This window comes from Zeus faber (genome assembly GCF_960531495.2).
Source record: "Zeus faber genome assembly, chromosome: 8".
Classification (NCBI taxonomy): Eukaryota; Metazoa; Chordata; class Actinopteri; order Zeiformes; family Zeidae; genus Zeus; species Zeus faber.
Window position 1 is genome coordinate 27,702,012 of NC_137195.1, and position 18,067 is coordinate 27,720,078.

Genomic DNA, 18,067 nt, shown 5'->3' on the forward strand with positions numbered 1-18,067 from the left:
GCGCAGCTCAGCTGGTACAGCTCTGGCCACACCGACGCCTACTGGTGGAGCAGAGGGAGAGACTCTCAGAAGAGCCGTGGATTACGATAACTTAGTAATATTTGACTTAATTATTCATTAATTAATCTTCATATTAATATTAATATTTAATGTATTTTAGGATTCTATTTAAACATTTGACATCTTGAATGTCGTTTTAATTTAAGGCCATGTACATAACTTCCTTGCGTTAGGTATTTTACAGAATAAATTGAAGGAAAGGTTTTATTTGTCTCCCTTTTTAATTTGTAATTATCTATTTATTTATTTATTTTGCTGATCGGAAAAATGATCTGATCCGTGATTCAAAATGGTGATACGAGCCGAACCGTGACTTTTGTGATCCATTGCACCCCTAGCACTTTGGAAATCAACAGAAAACTGCCATCGCGATGTATTTTAATAACCTATAAATAAATAAAATTAGGTGAGTGGTTCAACTGACTTTAATTGTAGAGGATATATTATGAAATGAGTTGTATGTAGTGGGTGTGAGACTAACTATACTACTACAGTGGTACCTCGACTTACGACTGTAACTCGTTCTATAAGAACGCTTGTATGTTAAAACAGTCGTATGTCGAAGCAGTTTTTCCCATATACACCACACTCATATTTTTCTATGATTTCCTTCTTAGTTTCAATGGGAATCATTGCCTTTTTCTTTTTCCCATCATCCTTCTTCTGAGGAGTCATCATGAAGGGTGAAAATAAACAAAACACACAGCACCAACACAGTAAATATGAAAACAATATCAATAAGCCACGAACTACGTGCACACAGGATGTAGGTCGCCCGCTACCTGACTGCTGACTGACTGCTGACTGACTGCTGACTGACTGCTGACTGATTGCTGACTGACTGCTGACTGACTGCTGACTGACTGCTGACTGACTGCTGACTGACTGCTGACTGGCCGCCGACGCGCCAACTGCAAATTTCCACGGTCGTGTCTTGGAGCAGTCGGTCGCAAGTCGATACAAATTTTCGTGACTATGGCTCCTCGTATCTTGGATTGGTCGTAAGTAGATGCAGTCTTAAGTCGAGGTACCACTGTATAAAGTATTCATTACAGATTGAACTAATTGATTGACTAGCAAACTAGCAAAACTAGATGTGTGTATACTACAGTATATATTACATGAATGTATTTACATACATTACTATCATTCATGTTGTGGGTAATTATGAAATAAAGTGTCACTGAAACGGTTAATCTGGCGCACACATGGGCTACGCGAAAATCCCAAATAATTAAAGTACTGTAGTTCAAAACACATATACAATACATACACGTTCCTTGTGTTATGTAATTACTTATGGCTGTTGTTACCAGTAATTATAATTCAGGTAGATTGTATACATTGATCTCTCTGAAATGTCTAAAATTGTGACAGTGGTGATATTGAGTTTTTATTTTGTGGAACTTACTCTGTAATCACTGGAAGTGACATTTCACTGCATATGTATGACCGTAAGTATATGTATGTGACATATAACCTCTTGAATCTTGAATCTAGTGCAGCGATTCCAAACCTATCGGCCGCAAGGGTATTGCAAGTGGGCCGCCAAATCATGGGTAAAACACATAGATTTTATTGAAAAAAAAAATAAAAATTGCAAAAAAGTTTTTAGATGTAAAAATATTCTTGGTATTTTTTCTTTCAAACCTCAACAAAACGCATCATCACTGTCACATAGGAACCTATGTTAGGGCGGACTACGACCACGATCGACATGCACCTGTACACTTTTGAATTTGCGGTGATAATGAGAGTCGTTTTTATGGAAAATGGATTGGACTGGTCAAACTTTGACTCGTTTGAGAATCTGTCAGATTTTTTTTGACAAAGGAAGAAATGGAGCTCCCCCCTCACCGTGATCAATCATGTCAAAGAGCACCTGCACGGTCTGACGACCATGCTGCGCGAATACTTCCCCATCCCACATGTGCAGTGCAGCTGGATCGAAAACCCCTTCGCCAGACCCTCGCAGGCCTGAGCGCAAAGGGGGAGGACAATGTTGTGGATCTCTCCTGCGGCAGCGCGTGGAAACTGGCTTTCTCACAGAATGACCTGACAAACGTAGCACTTCGATCTGTCCGACAGAGCTGTGCGATTTCTGAAGCCTTTCCCGACGACGCATCTCCGTGAGACTGGCTTTTCGGCGCTTGTGGCATTGAAGACGCAATACAGGAATACACTGAATGTTTCGCCTGAGACTGTCGTCTTTTAAGCCAGACGTCAGCATTTGGTGTCTGCCGTGCAACATCATCCTTCTCATGAGGTGAGTTCATATTAATGTGCTCCTCTTATTGTTAGTTAGGGACGTCAGGCGAAATTTCTATACTGTAGATATAAGGTTATTTTTAACCCACCTCTTTTATTGTGTTACCACGACTGCACTGTATGTACGAGAATGCATATGATTGTTAAAATATACGTCCTCTGAGAACGCGCTGTTTGGCTCCCGTATTACTCCTGCTCGGACGTGGGCCGCGAACACCTTTGAGATTTTGAAGTGGGCCGTGGGTCCGAAAAAGTTGGGAACCGCCGCTCTAGTGTATGCCAGTTGTCCTCAGGAGTGTATATGTTTATGATGTTTATGTTTTGTTTGTTTTGTTTAATGCAATTGTCTTCTTGTGGTATTTTAATTTTTTGGTTGGATTCATGGTGAAAGGGTAGGAGAGAAGTCCAAATGGAGGAAAAAGCATGACAACTCGTGCAAGGAAAATGTTTTTTTGAGCAGTAGTTGGACAGAAGGCCACGATATATATCATGGGTGTTTAAATGTAGTGCGAAATAGAAGACTGTGTAACGCAAATTAGGCCGTTGTTGCGTAATATGAAGGAACAATTTTTTTTTTGGGCATTATGTGGTGTAGTTGCCATTGCATCCATGTACATTTTGATAATGTTAGTGACCATAGTGATCTGAGTGTAAGTGATGTGGAACTAGCCACCCTCAAGGAAGGGTTCCTCTATGGTATCGGCGTCGCGCGGTCAAGTGGCGAGCATGTACTTCTCCAAGTATTTCTGCAGTACAGACATTGGCATTGTTACTGCAACAGTTAGTATTGCGTCATTGGTAAGTTTTAAGAGTGCCACTGATGTTTGTCTGGTATGTAGCTCTGAGTTGTTTATCCACAGCTTTGACAGCGGTGGAATAGGCCGTTAATGTCGAAAGGGTCTTGTTTCCCTCCACACGACAGGCATATATGCTTGTATGTTAAAGCGGCTAAGGTTGTTTTAATGACTGCTTACAATAGTTCCTCCTCTTGGAGGTTTACTGTATTTCAGTGACAGTATCTGAGACGGACATGTCTGACATAGGCAGAATTCGTTCTTCGGACCTATAAGATACACAGTGTTACCCTGACGTCGGGTCGTTAGGGTTTTTATTGTGTAGGATGGACCGTCCTTTACTAATTTAATCTGGTTTTCCCACACACTGAGTTTCATTGCCGTGGTGTTGCCAGCGGGGGTGCATTTTTGCAGTTGTCCCTTCCATGAACTGCTACCATTTTGGTTGCTGTCGCCACCTGTATGACTTTGACTTGGATTCCAGCAACCTGAAAAGGACAGCAATAGCGTTTGTAATGAGTATTGATGGACCTCAATTATGATTATGCAATATTTTGTTGAAATGGAAAAGTATGTTGAAGTCATTGGTTGACAATGTGTAACGTAAAGTTGTTTGTGCTGGGAGGGCAGCAATGGCTGCCAACGTCATTTGTAGTTCTGAACTTGGGATTGTTGGGTCAAAGGGGAACCCAGTCTTTTCCACAGTGGGGTAGGGTGTTATGATCACGTCATAGGACTGTGACTTAGAGCCTGTAAAGTAAAGATAAAGTAGAAGTAAACACAAAGTGTATTCTGTTATTATTTTTTTTGTTGCCTGAATTGTTCAGTTACAGACGTAATTATTTGGTTCTGCATTTCTTTGTGTTTTATTTTCTGGGACAAAGGTTCAGGACTTGAGGCTGCATAATTAACTTTGTGGTGTACAACTTTTTTTGGTTTGTTACACATATGCGCACAGTCTCTCTTACTTTCGCACATGTAACCACTTCAGAATGACATGCATTGATATGTTTTAGCTAAATTGCTGTCGCCTCGTTAAATCATGGCTTAGATGTATAGAACTTTAACCATTTTGATGACTATGTCTGAAAATATGTACACCAAGTAGATTTGTTGCTGCTTGTATTTCCATCTCAGTAGCCCAAACTGAAAGACATTTCATTTGTGACACTTGCAAATAATTTCTAACAACAAATCAATTTTGTTTGTGATTGTTTTGGTTTCCACTCATTGCAAATGATAGTGCTCTAAAAAAGCAGTTACCATCATCCACAATATATTTTGTTTCACAAGAGTCACCTATTACAATTACTTTACATATGTATATATGACATCTCTTATTAGAATGAATGACATTAAATTTTAGGCAAAGTTGTTTTTCTTGAGTCACAGTTAAAGGAAGGACACATGTTCTGGACCTGTGCTATTGTTTTGTTGAAATTGTTCAGTGACAAACTTATTTAATTTAGTTTGCATATTTTTCTCCTTTTTCTTTCTCGGATAAAGGTTGAGGACATGAGACGACATTATGGACTTTGTTGTTTTTTTGCAGGTTTAATACACAGATGCGCACAGTCCTCCGACTCTCTTACTTTCACACATGTAACCACTTTAAATGACATGCATTGATATGTTTAAAGTAAATTGTTGTCTCCTTATGAAATTGTAGTTTTGCTGGACAGAGCTTGAACCACTTTTGACGACTATATGTAAAATGACCTACACCAGAAGCCAGAAGCCTTTTGGAAAAATGTGCTTTGGGGTCTGAAAAAACTAAAGTGAACCTTTGGATCACAACCTAAGAATGTCGATAATCAAGTATTTGTAAAGAAGAGCACTTTTCCAACTGTCAAGCGTGGGGTGGATCCTTTATGCTTTGGGGTTGTGTGGAAGCTGGGAGCACCAGATCTCAAAGATGTCAGACATGCAAGGATGTCAAGAATATTTCCAAACAAAAACTGTTCTGCAATTAGGAAAAGTGGACAAAAATCCCCAAATACAAGTGTTGAAATACCCTCATCTGGCTACAGGAGGCGTTGGCAAACTGGTTAAGTTGCAAATTTACAAAACAGTAACTGAAAGGGTTCCAAATCTTTTGCACAGGGCCTTTTTACCTTTTTTTTTTATTTTTATTTTTTTTTTTAACTTTCAACCATTAAAATAAAAAATAATCTTGCTTCATCTGAAAGAAAGGTGTCACGTTTGACAGCTTCCATTTACCTTGACCTTCAATGTTATATCCGTTTTGACCTAATATCCTTTTGGAAAGCACAAACTTTTTCATTCTACTGCACATTTTTCAATGTTGTCTTATTCTGTCGCGTCTTACAGAAAAATGCAGTTTTTTGGGGGCTTTTTGGGCACTTCCCCTAATATGTGTTTCTGTGATAATTAGGTTTGCCCCAATGGCAACATTTTCGAGCCACTGTATGTGGGTGCAAAGATGGCTGAAAAGGCCAATCCTTGCACGGAATGACCGGTTGCAGTGAGGGCATGTTATGGTTGGGGCACATTGCATTGACAATTCCCGTCAATGCAATGTGCAATGTGCAATTTCCCGTCTCAACTTTGATGGCTGAGAGGGAGGAACTGTTTCTGATCTTGCGGAGCTGTCGCTTCTGTTCAGCTTCATGGACACGTTTCTCTTCGAATTTTGCTACACCATGCCAGGCTGCAGAGTGCCATTTGGAGCGGGGCTGGGCATCGGTTACCCAGGTCTCTGGGTCCAGAGGGTGTCCTTTTAGCGATTCCGTTGTCCGCCGCGTGAGTGCTTGCCATGGTACAGTTCTCCGTACAGAAGCCTTTTTGGTAGGCGTTCGTCTGGCATGCGGCAGACATGACCCGCCCATCTCAGCTGGGAGCGCTTGAGGATGGCATGAATGTTCTCCATATCAGCCCTGTGGAGGACCTTAGTGTCTGGGACCTTGTCCTGCCATTTGATGTTGAGCAGCCTCCTGAGGCATCTCATGTGGAAGGCATTGAGCTGCTTTGCATGCCGGCTGTACACAGTCTATGTCTCACAGGCGTACAGCAGGGAGGGTAGGACAACAGCACGGTAGACTTTGAGTTTGGTCCGTAGGCTGAGCCCTCTACGTTCCCAGACAGAGCTGCGGAGTCGGCCGAATGTGGCGCTTCCATGAGCTTTCCTGTGCATGACTTCCTCGTTGATGTTGCCCAAGTGCGACAGGGTGCTACCTAGGTAGACAAACTTTTCAGCAGCTTTGAGGTGTTCACCATTTTTGCTGATGAGGGGCTCAGTGTACGGGGCTCCAGGAGCAGGTTGATGCATCACCTCTGTTTTCTTTGTGCTGATGGTGAGGCCAAAGTCTGAGCATGCTGCGAAGAAGTTGTTCATGCTCAGTTGCATTTCCAGCTCGGGCGATGCATTCAGTGCACAGTCATCCACAAAGAGGAAGTCGCGAACAGTGGTGGTCTGCACTTTGGTCTTTGCCTGGAGTCTTAGTAGATTGAACAGCTTGCCATCAGTGCGGTATTACAGGTCTATCCCCATGTCCCCAGACCGGAAGGCATCTGTCAGCATGGCTGAGAACATCATGCTAAACAGAGTGGGTGCCAGAACACAGCCTTGCTTGACTGAATTGAATTTTCCACATGGAAAGGCTCAGATGATGCGCCGTTGTCTTGGACTCGTGCCTGCATTCCATCATGGAATTCACGGACCACGTTACATTACATTACATTTAGTCATTTAGCAGACGCTTTTATCCAAAGCGACTTACAATTGTTCAAACACCGACGGACGCAGCCATCAGGAGCAATTAGGGGTTAAGTGTCTTGCTCAAGGACACTACAGCATGCTAGCAGGAGGAGCCTGGGATCGAACCAGCAACCTTTAGATCACTAGACCACCAGCTCTACCGCCTGAGCTACCATCCCCACGTTAATAAAGGTGTTAGAACAGCCAAACTTTGACATGATCTTCCAGAGGCCCTCACGGCTGAAAGTGTTGAAGGCCTTTGTCAAATCTAGAAAGGTGGAATATAGACTGACGTTCTATTCTCGGCACTTCTCTTGGAGTTGGGAGCGGCAAAGATCATGTCGACTGTGCCGCGACCTTGCCTGAATCCGCACTGACTCTCCGGTAGGAGGACTTCATGTTCAAGATGTTCCATCAGGCGGTTCAGCAGTATTATGGCCAGGATCTTTCCCGCTACTGCCAGCAGAGCGATGCCGCGGTGGTTGTTGCAGTCCTGCCTGTTGCCCTTGCGCTTGTAAAGGTGGACAATGGAGGTGTCTTTGAACTCCTGTGGCAGCTTCCCTTGGTTCCACATGGTGCAGAATAGGTCTGCCAGATGTTTAATCAGGGGAGGTCCACCAGCTATGTAGATTTCTGCTGGAATTGCATCAGCACCAGGTGCTTTGCCATTTGGAAGTCCTCTGATGGCTTTGATGACCTCAGCTTCCGTTGGTGGCTCATCAAGGGAGGTGTTGACTGGGACTTGTGGGAGGCGTGCAATGGCTTCGTCATTAATGGCTGAGGGGCAGTTGAGAACACCGTGGAAGTGCTCAGCCCAGCGCTCAAGGATCTTCCCTCTGTTGGTGACTAGAGTGCTACCGTCAACACTGAGAAGAGGGGGAGATCCTGATGAGGTGGGCCCATAGATAGCCTTGAGGGTGCTGTAGAAGTTCTTGCTGTCATTCTGGTCTGTATAGGACTGGATCTCATCAGATTTTCTGAGAAGCCAGTCATCCTGCATTCGACACAGCTCCTGCTGGATGGTTGCTTTGATGTTCTTGAGGGCAGACTGTTTTCGAGAAGATGTTGGATCACTGAGGTGGGCTTTGTGCAGACAATGTTTCTCCTGGAGAAGATCTGTGATGTGATCATCGTTCTCATCAAACTAGTCCTGTTCCCTGCGGGCTGTACTGTCCCTGTCCTACTGCTTTGAAAGCAGCAGTATGGACAGTGTCTCTGAATGCAGCCCAGTCCTCCTCAACATTCCCTGAGGGTTTCAGGTCCTGCAGTTTGCTGGTGAGCTCTTCAGTCAAGGATTGCTTGACAGAGGCATTGGTGAGCCTGGAGACATTCAAACGCCTCGGGGGTTTAGAACCCTGAGGCCTTGTGGGAGGATGGATCTTGATGTTCAGCTTGGATACAAGGAGCCTATGGTCAGTCCAGCACTCTGCACCGCTCACCGCCTTTGTAACCCTGACATCCTGTCTGTCCCTTTGTCTGACGATGACATAGTCCAGTAGGTGCCAGTGTTTTGAGTGGGGATGCATCCATGAGGTCTTGTTGCGCTTGGGAAGGCTGAAAACTGAGTTGGTGATCAAGAGCTCATGTGCCGCACAGGTCTTCAGCAGAAGGGTGCCATTGCTGTTACAGCTGCCCATGCCATTTTTACCGAGTACTCCTTTCCATGACTTGTGATCAGTGCCGACCCTGGCATTGAAGTCACCAACGATGATGAGCTTGTCTGCCCTGGGCAATGCTGCGATGGTAGCGGTCAGGTCTTCATAGAACCTCTCCTTCACATCATCTGGGTTCCTCATCGGAGGGACATAGGCACTGATGAGAGTGGCAAAGTGTTTGCCTGGAAGAGGCAGGTGCAGCATCATCAGGCGGTCATTGACACCTTTAGGTAGTGCAGCCAGCTTACTAACCAAGTTGGATTTAATGGCAAAGCCGACTCCTGCCTCACGTCGCTCTGCTTCAGCGCGGCCTATCCAGAAGAATGTATAGCCAGCACCAGTCTCTGTCAACTGTCCCTCTCCAGCTAGACGGGTCTCGCTAAGGGCAGCGATCTGTATGCCGTACCGGTCCAGCTCCCTAGCGATCAGGGCAGTTATCCTCTCAGGTCTTGATAGGTCCCCAGCCCTATCAAGGAGTGTGCGCACATTCCATGCGCCAAGGGTGATCAGTGTTTTTTTCTTGTTTCCTTGTTTCTTACTGCTGGTAATGGGACTCCTGCCAGCTGCGGCTAGCTGGCCAGGAAGAGGTGAGGCAGGCAATTTTTGGGGCACCTTTTCTAGCCCGTTCCTCACGCTAGGAGGTAGGCAGTGCATACCTAAAGAGGGCTGCCTAGTCGCTCGGGGGGCTGCCGAAGTCCAGTGCTGCCTCGGTCATTGGACAGTGACCCTATGACCCGAGCTGCCTGAGTGCGAGTTTGTGACTATGGCTTCCAGTGAAGTCCACACCTGCCACTTCGCCACTTGCCCGACGCCGCAGGACTTGGGTGGCGGGGGGGGATTGCGGGGGTTGTATGTGTGTGAAGTCATGGTTTGCGCGGTGCTTTGGATTTAAGTGAGGGTGGGTTGCGCAGCGCCGATCTCACTCTCTCACCTGAGTCCACCTGTATACAGTGGCAAGACGGCTGGAGATGGAGCCAGGTGCAGTGGATGGCCTGGACACGTTACAGCTTAACACATCCAGCCCGTAGCGCTCCACAGAGCTTGCTCGTGTCGCCATTCAGCCTGTTGAACCTCTGAGGGTTTTTTCCGCACAGTCAGCCAAGCAACAGTCTTCTATCCCAGTGTGCTGGCTAGGCTAGGCAACATGGGAAGTACCATACAGGCATGAAGGAAGACCAGGACTATCAGTAGGGACTTTTCCTTAGACAGAGGACCCTTGCTGAGGTAAGGTGCTACCTCTCTACAGCCTGCGGTTGCAGTTTAACGTCATACCCAGGACCAAATTGTATTATTTTTACTACTATTACTACATATTATCACTGTTACTATATCTTACTAATATAAAGTAAGAAGAAACAGTCTTTATTCGTCACGCAACACACCACACTACAACACATGCTTGCACACACACACACATGCTTTGATGGTGGCCGGTGAAATGGATCCTCTGCATTTGACCCATCCTGGCTTGTCCTTCCTCCGGGGGCACAGCCAGGAGCAGTGGGCAGCATACGTGGACGCGCCCGGGGACCAGGTGATAAGTGTCCATCGCTGGTCAGGCGATGATGGGTGCAAGTTTTTTGAGGGGGGTCCCTACTGACGTGAGGTGGAGGAAACCCCATGTGAGCACGGGGAGAACATGCAAACTCCACACAGAAAGGCTCCTATTTAGGAGATAACCCACCGGAGCACAGTGCCAACAGCGCCCCAGACGGGAATCGAACCCCGGACCATCTTGCTGTGAGGCAGCAGTGCAATGCTAATATATGTTATTAAGTACTGTCACATCAAATTGTTCTTATTATTTTTTATTAAAATGATATATATTATTATTATTATTATTATTGTTATTATTATTATTATTATTAAATATATTTTTTATCATTTATTCTTCTTTTGAGAGTCCCTGGACATTGTTGGGGAGGGGGTGTATATTCAGATTCCATAACAGTGTTTCACTTTGAAAGTGTGTGTCCTTTTGTGTGCAAACTGGAAAAATAAAAATGTATAAAAAAGAATTTTCAAGATGATAACATACCATGGTGCATCTGGAGGGTGCATTTGAAACACTTGGGAGGGATTTGTTACTATGCATAATGATACAGAGATACAGCCAATGTCAATGGCTCAGTAAATATAGTTGAAATGGCTCCTCCGCTTTCTTCTTGTGTCCAGCTCGCATTTTTTGAGCACTTCCCCGAATATGTGTTTCCGTGACGATTAGGTTTGCCCCTATGGCAACATTTTTTCGAGCCACATACAGTGGCTCTTGGGGAAAACTGACAACTGGTGAAAATTCCTGGTGAAATTGCAAGTGTGCTGGACCTGTGTGTGCGTGTGTCTGTGCGTGCGTGCGTGCGTGTACATAGTGTGTATTGTGTACGTATGTGTGGGTGTCCAAGTGTGTGAGTGGCGCTGCACACTTGAAATTATATTTGTATTGAGATTCTGTCAGATACATTGTTGATAGATTGTAAGCATTTATTGCTTTACACTACTGAATTGTATAAAACCTCCTCTAACCTTCTCCAGTAAGAGATGATGTGAAATCATCTTCATGTGGCCATTTTTGCTCAAAGCATCCCAACGTGCAAAATTAGGGAGTTGTGAAGACTGCAGCATTAACTCAACACAAATAAAACCTGAACTGGAACTGTGTGTTGAAATCTCCACTTTACACATTTATTGCACTTGTGCAGAATTGATTCCGCACAATAAGCTCTATAAGCTGTAAAAATACTACAAATACTAAAATGTGCGTAATCGATATGAGGTGCTCGCGCAGGCAGCTGCAAGGGGCGGCGCCACAATCGTGATTCTGGATTCATAGTTATATAATATAATAATTAAACATACAGAGCAATGGTGTGGTTAAATTAATTTAAAGTAAAAAAACATTTCTTCCATTAAGTAATAATGCACATTAACAACTAGAGAAATATCAAGAGTCCCAAAGGGACATTTCACAGCATATATGTATGACCGTATAATAATCTCTTGAACTCGAACTTGAATTGTAGTAGTTCAGAGACGTCACCTCACCACCAAATGTAAACCTTCTGTACTTGTGTTGTTCCTCTTCTAAAAATAGTATCACACATCAAAGAGGATATCAGAAACAACATTTCTAAAATATATTTATTGGAAGCATTTAAATAACTGTACAACCGGCAAAAAAAGAACAAGGCATTCCAAAATAGAAAAATAAATAATAATGAAGATGAATAAATATTTATTTCAAAATGTATGTAAAATAGAATAATATAATCATTGTCCTCTGCTCTAATGCTGATTGTGAACAATGAGCAAGTCGAATAGCGCTCCCGTGAGTAGCACGACCCCGACCAGCGTCCATCTTCTGATACTCTCCTTCGACCTCCTGCCTTTGGCAACCGCATCTCCGCCGAACACCTCCGCAAAGCGGTCCTGTCATGGTGATCAGGAGACGGACAGAGGAAAGAAGATTAGAATGAAATATAGTTTTACATAGCCAGCAGCAGTGTCCACAGTGGTTGTGTCTTGAGTGTCATACAGCAATTGATTCATGTGAAATTCATGTTTTTGAGTCGGTTCAACTAACTTCAGCAAAAACGCTTGAACAACTTTGAATGTCAAGGAACGTTGGCACTCAACTTGGAACTCAAAATGTTTTGCTCAAAGAGTCAAAGAGAACAAGGCTACTTGCGCCTGCTAAACATCTTGATTCAACCCGTGCACAACATTAGTTTGTCAGTTTGGGTGTTTGTCTATTTAATTTGGACAGTGACAAGAAGGACAGAACAAAGAACTTAAAACTTTCTAACTTAACATTTTTTTTTTAATTTTTGTGATTATTATTCACAGTTTATTGGTATGTACACATCACCACTTACTGGCTGTTAATCCTTTCTATCACAACTTGCTTTTTGTCTATATGACAAAATCAAAAGTTGTTTTAGTTGCGGCTGCATTCTTAACAATTTTTGACACATAACGATTTATCCATCCACTTGTGTTGCACCCTCAAGCAGACCTGACTCCGTTTCTTCTATTTGGCAACTTTTATTCACCTCAGTTCTTGGTTGTAACAGTTTAACACAAAGAAGACGGTCGCGATTTTCAGTACAAGGAATGTAAATACAACGTGACTCCATTCTCTCCCTCGCTCTACTGCGCATATAGATGACATCACTCGCTCACGTTAATACTGAACTCTGACCTCTACTAAGTTACATTAATCAGAATCATATTTGGCACATTAACAATATCAAAATACAATGAAAAGGAAGAATATCTTGTACATAAACAAATTACCGTATTTTCCGGACTATAGAGCGCACCTGTATATAAGCCGCATCCGCTCTATTTTTAAAAAAAGAGATATACAAGCCGCACCGGGCTATAAGCCGCAGATATCTATGTTGAAAAATTAGATATTTACTGCATGTACAGAACGATTTTGAACTATAAATGTACATGTATGTACCTGAACAGATTCTTTCCGAACAGTGCCTTTTAACACGGCAGCAACTTTGCTGATTAAAACGGAACAGAACCAAGAGAAAAAAAATGGCATTTATTTACCTTCATTTCTCCTGTGTTTGAAACCACAAGTCACTTTAATCATCTTCGCTGAAACCCATGAAGTCGTCTTCTTCAGTGTCGGAGTTGAACAGCCTCAGAAGCGCTTCGTCACATCTGCCTCCATCAGTCTCCATCAGTCTCGCTCTCCGTGTCACTGTCATCCTCCGGTGAAGTTGACTCTGAAGGTGCGCCGCTCTCTTCGCGTAGCAGTCCAGCCTTTCGGAACCCGTTGGTGATGGTGGATTTTTTCACAGCACTCCACGCTGTTAGTGTCCACTGACAGACATCAGAAAAAGATGCTTTTCGCATGCGGCCAGTTTTCTCACCACTTGTCATCCAAGCCTCCCACTCAACCCGGAGTGCAGCTTTAAATGCCCGATTCACACTGATGTCAAGCGGCTGCAAATACTTTGTTGTACCTCCAGGAATCACAGCTGGAATGGAGTTTGTTTTCTTGATCGCTGCTTTCACAGGATCTGTGATGTGGGCCCTCATGCTATCCCAAACAAGCAGTGCTTTTTTCCGGTGAAAAAATCCTCCTGGGCGCTTGCCGTAGCACTCCGTTAACCATTCCTTCATTAGGCCTTTGGTGTTAACTTTGACCACTATGCCTTTCGGGAGTTGTTCTTTCGGCATAGTTATGCGCTTAAAAATCACCAGTGGTGGAAGTTTTTGTCCGGATGCCGTACATGCCAGAACGCAGGTGAAGTGCGTCCTCTCGTGACCTGTTGTTTTCAACAACACGGATGATGCGCCTGTCTTATTAACAGTCCTGGTTAGAGGCAGATCAAACGTCAAAGGTACTTCATCCATATTTATGGATCGTCTGGTAGGATGGAGTGTTCTTGTATCTTTGTTTCAACGAATTTGTGGAAGTTTTCAACTTTTTCCTGATAGTCTGGGGGGAGTTGCTGACAGAGAGTGGTCCGTGCCCTGATGGACAGGTTTTTACGTCTCATAAATCTGAAACACCATGACGGCCCAGCTTTGAAATCTTCAATATTCATTTCGCGGGCGATTGTTTTAGCTTTCAGTCGGATCTGTACAGTGGATACACCTCGGCCACCTGCTCTCTGTGTGTTCACCCAGTCCTCCAGGACATTTTCAAGTTCAGGCCACCTGCTTTTATGTCCCCTGAAAGCTTTTCTCGACTTTTGGCATTGCATGAGCTCTTCCCGCTGCCACCACCAACGTCTCACCATAGATTCATTGGTTCTAAGCTTGCGTGCAGCAGCGCGGTTTCCTTCCTGGATAGCAAGATCGATGGCTTTCAACTTAAAACTTGCATCATACGAACTTCTTCATGTGGGTTCCATGATGAAGGGGCGAGGATTTGAAAATAATTACCAGTTGGTAATTTATCGTCTGCGTTCTATCTGCTAAAGAAAAAGTAGCGTATTCTTCTTTGCATTGATTTTTCGTCTATCTTACTTTTGATTCTAATAACGTTTAGAGCGCCCCTAGCGGTGGAAGAAAAATCCACAGAATAGCCGCACCTTTGTATAAGCCGCATGGTTCAAAACCTAGGAAAAAAGTAGCGGCTTATAGTCCAGAAAATACGGTAAATGTATTTCAGCTTATTTTAGTTTAAATAATCATTATGCAAATTCCCAAATAATTCTAGGTCGCAACATCCTCCCCCACTTAAACAAAATGTTACCAAACATTTTCTTTACCATTCCTTAGCAATACTGAGCAACATCTCAACAATAGAACATTTGGTGGAAGGTGAGTACACAGGTAAGTATAAACACATTACATTTTACAGGATCATTAGGCTGTACTATATTAATAGTCGATTTTTTTTCTCTTTGCCAAAAAGTCTCTCATGGCCACAATACAAGACTAAGCGTCCATAGTCCATTAGTATTGAGGGATGAATAGTCCATCGATGTCTTGCAGCCTGTCTCACTGCTGTCCACAAGTGATACTCCTCTTCACTGGAACTGTCAAGTGTCTGACGGGTAAGTATTGTGCGTGTTCTTATGTTGTTGTCTTGTTCTGGGTTTTGTTCACTTTCCTCATTTTCCTCTTTAATAGCCGCCGCTCTAATAGTCTTTGCTTTTGTTGCCCCTGACAACTTGTTCTTTCTTTCCATTTCAAGAGGGTATACATCAGTCATTTGCTCAAGAAGGTCTTCATCTGTCACTTCTGGATCTTGTAAGAATGGCCTCATGTCTGTTGGAATGGTGCCATCATGGAGTCCAGTCATAACTGTTTGGAGGAACTGATTTTGAGTTTAATTCTGAACTGTACTTTAAACCAGACTTGACTCTTTCTGAAGCAATGGCAATTTGTTGTCTGAGGTCCATTGCTGTCATCCAAAACTGTATGGGCGTTTCTTTCGGCTCCTGAACTGCACGTGTGAGGGAGTGGTACAGCTCTGTAGCATCCTACTCAACGTAATGCGTAATGCGAACTTGCATGAGAGCTTGCATTGTCAAATCCACTCTACTTTCAAGGTCACTCTTCAGTTTTGTTCCCGGAGCTATGGCTTGAATGACGGCTTCTACGACTTCTCACTCAGCAAATCCTTTTGTCAGCGCCCTTTGAATTTCAACTAACTTACTAGTGTAGGTTAGTTTATCCCTTTGATTTAGTTCTCCAATTTGCCCAATTATTTTAAAATCTCTCCTACATTAGATGAACATGAGAGACATTCTGACTTGCTACAGAGGCGGTTGCCGCAGTTGCCTTGTGTGGCAAACAACTTCCTCTCTGTTCTCTAGATTTAATGGGTGCACTTTTGTCTTCGTCCACCGGGTGGTGATCTTGGTCTTTTTGAGGCAGAGGTTCATCGGCAGTTTTCCCTTTGAGTTCATCAATTTCGTCATTTAGTTGTAATAAAAGACTCATCCCTGCATCCTCTCTTGAAATGACGTCTTCCTCTTCTATATATTGCAGAATAAGTCTCCTCAACAAAGAAACCGGGTGGGTTTCTTTCTTTTTTTCTGTTTGCTGAACCCAGTTGAGATAAAAATCTGAAATCACAAAGTTCCGACACAAAATGTTAAGGCAACGAGGTTACTTTGTTTAAGCGGAGGTACTCACCCATCCTCACCCATTTCACTTTGAAAGTGTATGTCCTTTTGTGTGCAAACTGTAAAAATAAAAAAGTATAAATAACAATATTCAAGATGATAACATACCATGGTGCATCTGGAGGGTGCATTTGAAACGTTTGTGAGGGATTTGTTACTATGCATAATGATACAGAGATACAGCCAATGTCATTGGCTCGGTAAATATAGTTGAAATGGCTCCTCCGCTTTCTTGTTGTTTCCATCTCGCATTTTTTGAGCACTTCCCCGAATATGTGTTTCCGTGACGATTAGGTTTGCCCCTATGTAAACATATTTTCGAGCCACAAACAGTGGCTCTTGGTGAAAACTGAAAGCTGGTGAAAATTCCTGGTGAAATTGCAAGTGTTCTGGACCTGTTTGTGTGTGTGTGTGTGTATGTGTTTGTGCATACGTGCGTGTACATAGTGTGTATTGTGTATGTGTGGGTGTCCAAGTGTGTGAGTGGCGCTGCACACTTAAAATTATATTTGTATTGAGATTCTGTCAGATACATTGCTGATAGATTGTAAGCATTTATTGCTTTACACGACTGAATTGTATAAAACCTCCTCTAACCTTCTTCAGTAAGAGATGATGTGAAATCATCTTCATGTGGCCATTTTTGCTCAAAGCATCCCAACGTGCAAAATTAGGGAGGTGGAAAGACTGCAGCATAAACTCAACACAAATAAAACCTGAACTGGAACTGTGTGTTGAAATCTCCACTTTACACATTTATTGCACTTGTGCAGAATTGATTACGCACAATATGCTCTATAAGCTCTAAAAATACTACGAATACTAAAATGTGCGTAATCGATATGAGGTGCTCGCGCAGGCAGCCTCAAGCGACGGCGCCATAATCGCGATTCTGGATCTATAGTTATATAATAGAAAAATTTAACATACAGAGCAATGGTGTGGTTTAATTAATTTAAAGGAAAAAAAACATTTCTTCCATTAAGTAATAATGCACATTAACAACTAGAGAAATATCAAGAGCCCCAAAGGGACATTTCACTGCATATATGTATGACCGTATAATAATCTCTTGAACTCGAACTTGAATTGTAGTAGTTCAGAGACGTCACCTCACCACCAAATGTAAACCTTCTGTACTTGTGTTGTTCCTCTTCTAAAAATAGTATCGCTCATCAAAGAGGATATCAGAAACAACATTTCTAAAATATATTTATTGGAAGCATTTAAATAACTGTACAACCGGCAAAAAAAGAACAAGGCATTCCAAAATAGAAAAATAAATAATAATGAAGATGAATAAATATTTATTTCAAAATGTATGTAAAATAGAATAATATAATCATTGTCCTCTGCTCTAATGCCGATTGTGAACAATGAGCAGGTCGAATAGCGCTCCCGTGAGTAGCACGACCCCGACCAGCGTCCATCTTCTGATACTCTCCTTCGACCTCCTGGCTTTGGCAACCGCATCTCCGCCGAACACCTCCGCAAAGCGGTCCTGTCATGGTGATCAGGAGACGGACAGAGGAAAGAAGATTAGAATGAAATATAGTTTTACATAGCCAGCAGCAGTGTCCACAGTGGTTGTGTCTTGAGTGTCATACAGCAATTGATTCATGTGAAATTCATGTTTTTTAGTCGGTTCAACTAACTTCAGCAAAAACGCTTGAACAACTTTGAATGTCAAGGAACGTTGGCACTCAACTTGGAACTCAAAATATTTGGTCAAAGAGTCAAAGAGAACAAGGCGACTTGCGCCTGCTAAACATCTTGATTCAACCCGTGTAAAACATTAGTTTGTCAGTTTGGGTGTTTGTCTATTTAATTTGGACAGTGAAAAGAAGGACAGAACAAAGAACTTAAAACTTTCTAATTTAACAAGTTGTTTTTTTTGTGATTATAAATTCATAGTTTATTGGTATGCACACATCACCACTTACTGGCTGTTAGGATTGAGTTTGGTTC